Genomic DNA, 11,399 nt, shown 5'->3' on the forward strand with positions numbered 1-11,399 from the left:
TTCACCAGTGGGAAGGTGAGATGCAGAGTCTACAGAGGAATGAAGGCAGACCACAGAACATTAGGACTGGGGGAGTCATGACTTAGGCCAGCCCCTCACTTTTTAGGGGAAAGGACTGAGCCCCAGAGACTGGTCAGCTTGACTTCAGGAACGGGTCGCTGCTACTTTGTATGTCCTACGCTGCCTAGCTCAGTACCTCTTGTCTAAAGATGCTGTGTTTCTCTGCCATAAGATCCCAGGAAGCGGGAACTGAGGGCAGAGAACACTCTGCCTTGTGCTGTTGGTACCAGGATGCCAGATCCTCTGAGAAATAGGATGGAAAACATTTCCCCTCTATGCCTTGGCACTCCCCCGTTCTCAACCTTCTGCCTTCCGGGTAGAGGGCAGACATTATGTTGTCCCGATAGGGAACTTGAAGTCCAAGGAACTTTCCTTGGGGGTCTATCTATGGCGGATAGAGGCCTGGGCCTCTAAGAGAGAGCTGGCCTAGCCCATTTTGAAAGCCCCTGTGTGCTGCTTCCAGCCTATGCACTCTTCTTCCCACAAACTGAGCTCTTGTGTTACAGAGTGAGCGTGAGGGAAGGGAAGGAGCAGCTTCAGACAGCAGGGTAAGGGGACCTCAGTTTCTCTCCAAAATGGATCCCTCATCCCCTTTCCAAACCCAGCAACTACCACCCTTTCAACCCCTCCCCCATCCCGGAAAATACCTGGAAGGAAGTGAGCGCTCTGGGGCCACTAGCAGGAAGTGGGGGGTTAACTGTCACCTCATCCCTGGGGGCTTGAGTAGCAGAAGGCAGAGAGGGGAATGCAAATCCATGCTTGGGAGGGAGAAGAACTCCTGAGAGGAAGCAGGTGGCAGCCAGAGCCCAGCCTTCCTCCTGGGCCAGTGGTCCCAGCAGGGGCTGGGGAGGCCTGAGGCAAGGGAGTTATCACAGGCCCTGAACAAGCCAGCAGTCGGCCCACCCTGTGTAGGCAGCTGCAGCACTTTCTCTGGTCAGCTGAGTAGACTCACTTCCTCTGCCCTGCACCCCAGAGAGGCCGGGAGATGGAGGGCGGGGTCTGAGGAGGAGGGGTGGGGCATGGTCTGGATTCATGGAAGGTGAGGAGATGCAGGAGAAATGAAGAGGGGTATGTCCCTGGGGAATCAGCTGGAGGCAGGCAGGCATCAGTCTCTTCTGCTTGTGCTTAGGGACTAAGATTCAGGAATCCCTCTGGCCTCTGCACCTCCCCCTACCTTGTTCTAGCCACCAGGGGCCAAAATTGAGAACCACACGGTGTCCTTGCAAAGGGATCTTTTATAGTAACTGGAAACAAGAATCTAAGAAGCAGCCTTTGGCCTTGTGTCTCTACACTAATCATCTATTACCTCCCTATGGCAATTTCCAGGTTCAAAATGGGCCACCTCTATTATTGCATTTGACCCTCAGTGCCATCCCACGAGGCGATATTATTCCCCTTTCACAGATGAGAAAACTGAGTTTCCATTACATCTCTTGCCCACAGTCAGTGGCCTGGTGAAGCTGCACTGGTGCTTCAGCCTTTCCCCTTGCACAACGCTGCTGTCCCTATGGCCTCCCTTCAGTTCTCCACGGCAGTTGGGGGTCCAGGGCCCATAACTGGGGCAGGGGCATGGGGGTCCTCCAGGTTTCCCTTTTTCTCCCTTGAACCCCACCCAGCCTGCAGGTGGGGCTCTGGGGTTGCAGGTCCACTGACCTTAGTAACAAAGCCTCCTTGGGGGTGAGGGCTTCCATGCCTCCTGTGTTCACCCACCCTGGGACCCCTTGAAGAGGGGCTGGGCCCCCTGACACCTACCCCCGTTTTGTCCCAGGCTTCTCACCTCCCCCTCCCAAGAGCCGCAGCCCCATGACGCAGCCAGCCGCTGTTGCCCCATTGGCCCGCCTTAGTGCATTTGCCCTTATTTGGCCAGGCCAGCTCCAGGCTGGGTCTCCACCCCCGGCCCAGCCCCCGCAGGCCTGTGTCTCTCACTTCGTCTTTTTGAGGTTTGGCTCTGGGGCTCTGGGGCTCTGGGGCCCTGGCGGGCGTCACTTCAAGCGCACTTTCTGGTTGAGTCACTTTTTAACGGCTCCAGTGCTGTGAGCTGCTGCTGCTGCTGGGTCCCTGGCCTTGGGGGCCAACCCTCCCCCATTTGACTGCTTAATAGGCTCTGAAGGAAAGGGCTGGGGAGGCCATCTGCTGCTGCAGAGACTCTGTGGGCCACCTGGCCACCCATTTAGGCCCCTATGCCCCCCAACCCACAAGCCTGGGCCAGAGGGTCCGCCCTGGGTCGCTCCCACTGCTTTTTCCAACGGGGTTGTGAGGGGAGAACAGGTCTTCACAGAAGACCTGTTCTTTGGGGACTTTGAATTGAGCTCCCTCTGGGGAACAGAAACGGGGTGCCCGATTTTCAGGAAGGTGAAACTTAACCTCGCTGAGTTTCCGGTTCCTCATCTCTGAGATGGGGATACCATCACTTACCTCACTGGGTCAGCATGACGATCAAGCGAGATTCAGATTGAGTGTGTTTCATCAAGTTCTGTAGCTGCCTGGGCTGCCTCCCTTCCCTTGGCCCCGCGTGCAGAACGTGGAGGTGAATGCCATGAATCCAAGCTGGTTCACAGGGCAGTCCTCACTGAGCAGTCTCTTTCCAACTCTCACCGCGTTTTCCAGCTGGTCCTGGGATGTGAGGAATCCTGTTGGGGGCAGGAGCCTGGCAGGAGGAAATAGATAGCCCTTTGCCCCTTGTTTCCAGACAAGATAGGGGGAGAATTCTACTAGAGCCATTCCTAGCCACCCTGCCTTCTCTGCATTTTGGGAGGTGTGCCCTCGAGCCAGCTGGGAAGATACTATGGCTGCCTGGGGGCTGGGCAGGATTTGGAACACAGATACTGCTGCTTCCTCCTGCGAGGTCCCTGGGCTCCTATGCTCTTGGGGACTTCCTAGAGCACAAACAAGTATTTTGGTCAACTCCCTCCCCATTTTTATAGGTGAAGAAACAGGCTGGGGTTTAGGGGCAGATTCAGTGACTGGCCCAGAATTGTACCATAAATAATCACAGGGTGAGGACTAGACCCCTAGTTTCTTGACACTTAATTTTATCCTCTGCTTGGTGATCCTGATGTTGGGATAGGGAGTGGGGCTGATAAGGGATCGTAGTGGGTTCCAGGCACAAAACTAGCTCTTGGACCCCCTCCCTTCCCCCGCCACACATACACACACAATTTATTTGCAGCAGTTGGAACTGGAGCAGGTGCAGCTATGCAAGTTAAACCCGGCACCTGTGTGTGGAGAGAGTCCAGAGGGAGCTTTCATCTCTCCACTTGTGTCCCTAGAAGATCCCAGAGGAGAAAGCTTCTGGTTTCACAGCCACTCCCACAGCAGTGGTCAGGGTAGCCTTCCTCACACCCACACCCCCTTTCCACCCAGCCCATCCTGCCTTTTCCTAGATGTTGTGGAAAGAACCCAACTTGGCCCTAACTCGTTTTGTGACCTCAGGCTGCCTTCTGCCTCTCTCTGGGCTTGCAGCTCTGTTTCCTGACTCTGGACCAGTTGCTGCCTAACCTTGCTGCTTAAAAGTCCTTGGGTCTTATGATCCCAGGAGACCTGAGCCAGAACCCTGCCCCAGTGCAAAGTGACCTCCTAGTGTGGGCCACTGGGCATTGGAACTGCCCCTTGCCAGACAGAGTAGAGCAGGAGAGTGTGAAATTAAACCTAGGGGAGTCTGGGCCGAGCAGGCAGGGCTGAGGGGCAGCCAGTTTGCCCGCCCTCCTTGCCTGGAGGCCCTTTAGCACTCCTTGCGCTCCCAAGGCTCTGAGATGAGACAGAGATCTTCTGAGGTGCTGAGATGATCTCTGTAGGGGACATGGGCTGTCAGGTTCTTAAGGCACTTGCCTCTCTTGGCACCTGCTTCCCTTGGCTGCCCCTCCAGGGAGATGGGGAAGGGTCTCGACATTTGGGACTATTGACTCCAATTTGCTTTAGCCCCATTTTGCAATGTTAGGGTCTCAGTTTCCCTCCTTTGTGGCCAGGCCTGTCCCCAACTGTAGCTTACTGGAGGGCGGGCCTGCTCTGCCTTCTGGACTTCCTGTTTGTGAGTGGTTAAGTCTGTGGCTTCTCTCTTGTTGTCTCTTCGTAAGGCAGGTTATCTGGGCTGCCATCTCCCACTGGCTGCTTGCCTGCCTGTGAGTGAGGGCCCCAGGCCCATGCAGATGGCAGGGAAGGGTTGGTTTTCTTTTCTGCCTTCATGTGCGGACAATGAGCTCGTGTCATTTCTTCCACCCTCTGGGCCTGCTCTCCTTACAGGCATTAGACCTTCAAAAGACCATTTTCTCCCTGTTGCTCCTCCTTGCCCAATCTCTCCTTCTAAACCCTCTTCCACCTGTACTCACATTCTCCAGGAAGCCTTCTCTGATGGGACTCCTGTGACTCTAAGGTTGCCACTGCAGCATCCAACATCCCAGCCCCTTGGGGCCTGGCAACCCCCACCTGGGATGGCCTTGTGCCTGTTGCCGTTACTATGTTAAATGTAGATGTGTGTGTCTACTTCACCTTCAGATTCAGTGCTCACTGGAAGTAGGAGCCAAGTGTCCCCATCAGACCTGAAGCTCTGCCCCTGCTTTGGGTACAAGACACTCACTTGCACTGACACACACACTCGTACACACTGCCTATCAGGCTGGGAGTGTCCAAGGACCGGTCCTGTGTCCTTTTCTCTGCCGGCTCACCTTTGCCTACCCACAGCCTCAGCTTGGCACACAGAGATGGTTGTCCCCCAGGTCGGTAAGGTGGGGGTGGCAGTGAGTGACCGTGAGCCTGGAGCCCTCCAGGATTCCAAGCCCAGATCCCTCTATCCTGGTGAAGGGCTGTTCCCACCTTGTTCCTGCCGCCCCCACCCCTACTTCCTCTGAGCAAGAATCTGAACGTCAGAACCAGAGAGGGCCGTGGGGGACTTTTGACAGCAAGTCCAAGTGAGCCAAGGTTGCCCAGTGACAGCCTGCTTGAACCTGGACCGGCCGCCAAGGGGGCAGAGTTTGAAGTATCAACTTGAACTCCTCTCTTTCTCCACAAAGACCTCAAGGGTTTGGTTTTCCTCATCCTGGGGAACTCAGGCAACAGGTGGCTTTGGAGGCAGGAGTGGGAGCCAGGCCACTCTCACAGAGGTACCTATGTTCTGAATCCACCCCCAGCTCCTTCCAGTCACCCTGTCAAGCACTGGCCCCAGATTCCCAGGTGGCCCTCCCTGTGTCTCTTGGGGAGGAGGCAGGTGTGTCCAGGAGTGTAGATAGGCCTTCCTCTAGGTGTGTGTACAGGACTGCGGGGTGTGTCGCGACAGCGTGTCTGTGTCTGAATGTTTTGGGCTCTCTGGGCCGCTGTGTGTGCATGTGTGTTTCCATGCAGGCACTGGCTGCTCTTTCCCCAGGCACCTGCTGGTCAGTCACACAGGCCACGCATCTGGGTGGTGGCAGCCTACGTCAGGCTTCGAGTCCAGCAGCCTTGTTCCACTCACAGGTGGATGACCCATTCCATGTATCCTCGCCATTCTCACAAAGTTTCTTATTGTCTCTGTATTCTTATTTTAGACTCTGCCCCTTCCCCTGTCCTTGATTTTGTCTCTGGCCCTGTACCATTTCTTCTGGTTTGAGGCCCAGCAGAGCCGGGAGTCATCACTGGGCTGGGGAAAGTCCAGGTCCTCATTCCATCCTTCTTTAGCCCCAGCCTCGGGATGGGAACCAGCAGAGGGCCTAGACTCTCCAGAAACCCCCTGACCCCAGAAGCTCCATTGACAGAGAAGCTGGGCCATAAGCTCTCTTCTCAAAAACAGAAAATAGATAAATAAAAATAAAAACTATTGGTGGTCTTTAGGCATTGAGGTTGTACAGAGAAAATCAGCCTCTGTTGTCATAAGGCAGCAGGCATCAGGGACACCTCACCTTGCTCAGGACAGGAGAAGGGCTAGATTGGAGACTGTTGGAGCCATGTGTGTCCCTTGGAACCTCAGCTCTGACTCGCCACAGGTCACATGCTGAGGGGTCTATGGCATAGCTGGGCCCAGAAGCCGGGCTCCTGGGTCCCATTCTGTGACTCTCTTTTGCGGGGACAGGACGCCTCTGAAGTGAGGGCTATGGAGGCATCATAAGCAGGAGTAGGAGGTAAGATGCTCTCAGGGGGGGAGCCCTGAAGAATGGGGGTCCAGGAACCCAGGTTACTGCACAACTTTGATATTCTTATCCTCTTATCGCCTGGGGCAGCCACTTCCCCTCCACCCAGGTCAGAGGCAGTGGTGGTCTCTTAAAGGAGTATCGCCCCATTTCTGGCCAGCTGGCCCTACAAGGCAACCCTCCTCACCACTTTCTCTTTAGACTCAAGGGGGTGAAAGGCCCCATTCCCCCTTTCTCTGTCCCATTTTAGGGACCCGGGAATGGGGCAACTTTCCAGGTTGAAGGACCCCCTTCCTGGAGGGAAGGATGTGGGGCCATCTCCCTCCCCACTGCCCCCATGCCAATCCTCTTCTAGGCCCTGAATCTGACAGCTCCCTAAGGTCTGTGTGGGCCTAAATGGAGGAGCCAGAGAAGAGGTCCATGGCCTTCTGGGAAGGAGTCACTGGGTAGTTTTCTGTCTACCGCTCCTACCTCCCCAAACCCATTCCTCTTGCTTCCAGAGCCAAGCCCATGGAGAGGCTTGGAGAACGCTGGGGGAAGATGGTGTGGGCGGGGCTCAGCCCACCCTGCCCCCTGCCCACCCCCACACCCTACTCCCCTCCCCCAGCCAGGGGCCCTGGGCTGGGCAGCTTCCTGCCTTCCCCATGGGGAAATCGGGGGTGGCATGCAGGTGGGTGGGCCCCATGCCCACATCCGGTGGCCGCCAGAACCTTCCCTCGAGCCTCTTTCCCTCCACTCCTCCAAGCCCCCTTCTCTCCCCGTAGCACTTGTGCCCTGCCTTAGGACCTGGTCCTCACCCAGCTCTGCCCTGCCCTCTGGTCCCCACAGGCTCCAAAGAGAGCATGAACACCTAGCCTAGTGCCATCAGGCCCACCGGGCCTGAGAATGCCCTCCGCACTGTGCCCTGCAGGCTGAGGCTGCAGGAGGGGTGGCTTTGCGGGGTGCTGAGGACAACAGTCTCCATGGATGCCCTTCATGCATCAGCACCTCCATGGCCCTCGGGAGCACACGCAGAGGAGCCAGGGCCTGGCCTGAGTGTTGGGAAGGGAAGGGAGTTTTCTGGGCTGAGGTCAGCAGCGGTGGGGCTCAGAGAGAAGGTCCTTTTCTTGTGCTGGAATTCTGGACTCCCTGTTTTGGGCACTCACCGAGGGCCCTGTCGAGGAGCCCTGGTCTTCTGGGGTCACCCTCAATGCCCTGAGTCAGTCCCAGGCTCTTGAGCCATCCCTTGAAGCTGGTGCCACGGGGGGAAGGGCAGCTGGGGCCGGAAGCCACCTGCCCAGGGCATGAGAGAGGGTCCCCAGCCCTCCCGCGGGCCCACCCCCCTCTGTTTCCTGTCAGTCTGTCCTCCCCAGGGAGGGAGGGAGGGAGGGCGCTCATCCCCTGCGGGCGGGGGCGGGGCGGGCTCTGAGACCGTTGGGCGCCCTGAGATCTGGCCCACGTGGCCTCAGGGTTATAAGCCCTGCCCTCCCTGAAGGGAACCCCACTTCGGAGCCTGGAGCACAGGGTGCGCTCTCCTCCGCCCTGCAACCTCAGGTAAGGACCCGGACCTTCACTGCTGCCCCAACTGGGGCTCCTCAACTCGGGGCCTCTAGGGGCTTGGGTTGCTGGTCTGGGTGGAGGCGCGTTGTGGGTGTCGAGGAGCTTGGGTGCAAGCCCCATGAGGGAAGCTCAGGGCAAAGCGCCTTGAAACCCTCTCTAGTGAAGGAAGGTAAAATGGCTCCTGGACCCCAGGCGGGGAAAGAGGTGTCCAAGGAGGAGGGCTGGAGAGTAAGGCGGGGATGGCAGAGGGTAGGCAGAGGCTGAGAAGTGGGACCAGTGTCTCAAGGGGTGCCAGCCTCTTCCTCCACCCAACATGGCCACCATTTTTGTTGGAATAGCCTTGGGCTCCTGCCAGGGGAACAGCAGGGCAGCGAGGGAGTCAGGACTTTGGGCTGGTGGGGAGGCCGAGAATCAAGGCTCTGGGGAGTTAAGACTTTGGGGCTGGTGGAGTGGCTGGGGACTGAGGCCCTGGGGAGTCAGGACCTTGGGCTGCTATGGAGGCTGGGACTGAGGCTCTGGGGGAGTCAGGACCTTGAGCTGGTGGGGAGGCCGGGAATTGAGGCCCTGGTGTGTTCAAGACCTTGGGCTGGTGGGGAGGCCAGGGTCTGAGGCCCTGGGGGGTCAGGACCCTGGGCTGTTGGGGAGGCTGGGGACTTAGGCCCTGGGGGGTCAGGACCTTGGGCTGGTGGGGAGGGTGAAGGGTGGGGACCGAGGCTCTGGGCAGTCAGGACCTCAGGGTTGGGGTAGACTGGAGACCAAGACCTTGGCAGGGGAGCTGTGGCTGCCTCATTTGGACACTGGAGGGTGGCTAGCGTGGCTGGGAGTGGCCAGCCAGGGGGGTCACAGAACTGAAGGTGAGGCCTCCAGAGGCCCTGGTCTCTACCTGAGTGTCTCTGAAACTGGGGGGATGGGGTGGAGCCTTTAGGGGGAAGGGAAGAGGGAACCGAAGAGGAAGTGGGGGAGGGAGGTAGAGGAGGCAAGTCTGGCGCCATGCTGAGTCACCGCCCACAAGGCCCAGGGCGGGCCCTCGGGGGGCCCTGGCAGGGTTGGGGGGATCTTAGGAAGCCACAAGGAGGGCTGGGGGGCTCTTGGAGCAGGAGTCAGGAGGCCCGGGCAGCCTGAAGAGTACACGCCGACGGACAGACAGACAGTGCAGTCACCCATAAAGTAGAAAGCACTACTAACAGCACTGGAGGGTGTAGTGTTTCCTACTTTATGGATGAGTGTACTGTGGGCTTCGGAGATCACGCCACCGCTGCCACCCGCTGCCCACCACCATCTTCCTCGGCGCTCGGGGACCTCGTGTGACAGGTGAGCACCTTATGGCCCCTCCCTACCCTGCCCAGATGCCTGAAAGGCCTCCATGGCTTTCCCACCCTTCTTGGTTCCGGACAGCTGGGGAAAGGCCATAGCAGCTCCTCTGCTGCCCTGCAGTCTTTGGGGGCGGGGAGGGCTGGACATGTGGAACCCTGATGCAGCCGCAGCCGCAAGGACGAGGAAGGGGTGGGAAGGGATGGTACGTGGAGGGGAATGGGTGGTGGGACCAGGGACCCAATGCTAATAAAGACTGGACTGTGCTTCTCTTTTGTCTGAGACTCTGTTGCTGGGGTGGGGAGCTGAATGCGGGCGGCAGGCACATGGACAGTATGGGCGCACGGAAGGGCTGGGAGGGAGAACCTCTGTCGCTCCTCCGGAAGATACGGGTTTGGCCCTGCCTATGAGATCAGAAGAGGGCTTTGGGCCTGGCCAGGCCACAGCCGGAGGAGAGAAGGGCCTGGGCCATCTGCAGAAAGGCGCAGGGATGTAAGGGCATCCTCTCACCTTCTACCCTAGCTCTGGCCCTATCTTGTCCCCCACTCACTATCTACATGCCCAAACTGAAAGCTGCCTACATCCAGTTTTAATCTAAGAAAGTCTAGGGGATCCTAGGTCATATAAAAATCGGGCAAAATCCACTGTGGCACATACACAGCATCTTAGACAAGGGCACAGACACTCATATATAAAGCACACACTGAGATGCAAATGCATTTACACACAGAGGCCCCATGCAGTGTGCCAGTAACACACACACAGACACATGTGACATGACTGGCATGACACACACAGGGATTACACACACCCAGGGCACATACATATTCAGTAGTACACACATGCAATGATAGAAACATAGGGCGTGTCTTACACATAGAAGAGCACACACATACAGTGACATTTGCATAATAAACACGGTGGTTCCATACACATACATAGAGACACATTCATATATCATGATAAATATAGAATACATAAATAGATACATGGTTATATATATAAATCAAACCATGTCATTATGCATATTTACATGACTATATGAGCATGTCATATATTGTGTAATCAATTACTATATTGTGCCATATAGTAGCATCCATATCTATATATATCATGATGTGGTGTAATTTATAAACTCACGCAATGATAGCCTCTCATGCACATAACAGCACACACACAGACACAGTGGCAAACAGACATAGATGCAATGACACAGAAACATACATACAGATACACCCAATGTATTTTTGTTACGTTTTATTATGTGACTTACAGACACATAATAGCACACACATATATACACACAATGGCCCCTTCACATATACAGAAATAGATAATATGTCTATTTTATAGATGCATACTATACACACGCATGCGCATAATGGCATGCATACATACTCTGACCTAAACAGCAACACATCATGCAGTGGCGTGCGTGTTGACCTACACACTGCTTTAGGGAAGTGAAGATGTCCACTCCTCCCCATGCACCCCCTACCTCCAGTTCCATTGGCTCTTGCCTGGGTGGAGCCCGCAGTCAGGGGCTCTAGGGTTCAGTATCACCGCTGCTATTCTGCGGGGGTGCCACACGAGGGCCCCCGACCTTGGCCGAAACTGGCTTGTCTAATGAGTCCCGGGTTCAGAGGGGAGAGGGGCTGCCTCTCGGGGCTTGTCCCAACACCCCTGGCTCTGGGGACTCTGTCTAGACCCCTGCCCCTGCATATAGACTGACTCCTGGCTGAGGGGATTCTCACGTCCTTGTCCCCCAAATTATTTAGCAACAAGGTCTAAAGCTAGACAGAAGATGAACTTCCAGGCAATTTGGGGCAAAGCCAACCCAAGAGGCCATGTGGGCTTCCCTGGTGGCCTGGGACAGCCAGGTTGCCCCCCAAGTGCAATCTGCCAGGAGGAAGCAGAAGCAATTCTCCGTCTATTTCTACCTGTCTCTTTGCTTGTCTTCCTGGTTTCTTTCTCTTGGTTTCTGTCTCTCTCTTTGTTTCATCTCAAGTCCCATCTTTTCTAGTTCTGCCCTTCTCTGTGGCTGGATCTCTGTCATACCCTCCCCCGTTCTGTCTCTATCAGTCTCACCCGATGTGGGGAGGACCATCTGCACCCCGCTCGCCTCTGTACTCCGGAAGGTGTGAGAATGTGTGAAGATGAGGGTGGGAGGCCACATGTGGGAGCCCTGGGCTGACATGCCGTGAGAAACCTGCTCTTCCTTCTGTCCCCGACCCTGTCAGCCGGTTCAGCCCACCAGTCCAGCGCCATCACCATGGAAACCAGCAGCCGACTTCCTATTGGTGGGTGGGAGGAGGAGGAGGAGGAGGAGGGGAGGGCTGGCTCTTCCCGGCTCACCCCCCCACCCAATTCTGAGGCTCAGCCCTCCTCGGAGCT

The 11,399-nt window shown here is 56.5% G+C and overlaps 1 long non-coding RNA gene across 1 annotated transcript in view; it reads right to left on the minus strand.

The window, feature by feature from the left end:
* LOC129051398 (uncharacterized) overlaps nt 1-11,399 on the minus strand; it is a 29,084-nt gene that overhangs the window by 13,632 nt on the left and 4,053 nt on the right. Inside the window, exons 5-6 of the long non-coding RNA XR_010137958.1 lie at nt 10,504-11,299; nt 2,476-2,707 (exon numbers count right to left, since the gene is read on the minus strand). This is a non-coding gene — a long non-coding RNA (uncharacterized LOC129051398). The remainder of the gene's footprint in view (nt 1-2,475; nt 2,708-10,503; nt 11,300-11,399) is intronic.

The sequence above is a fragment of the Pongo abelii genome, chromosome 19 (genome assembly GCF_028885655.2).
Source record: "Pongo abelii isolate AG06213 chromosome 19, NHGRI_mPonAbe1-v2.0_pri, whole genome shotgun sequence".
Lineage (NCBI taxonomy): Eukaryota > Metazoa > Chordata > Mammalia > Primates > Hominidae > Pongo > Pongo abelii.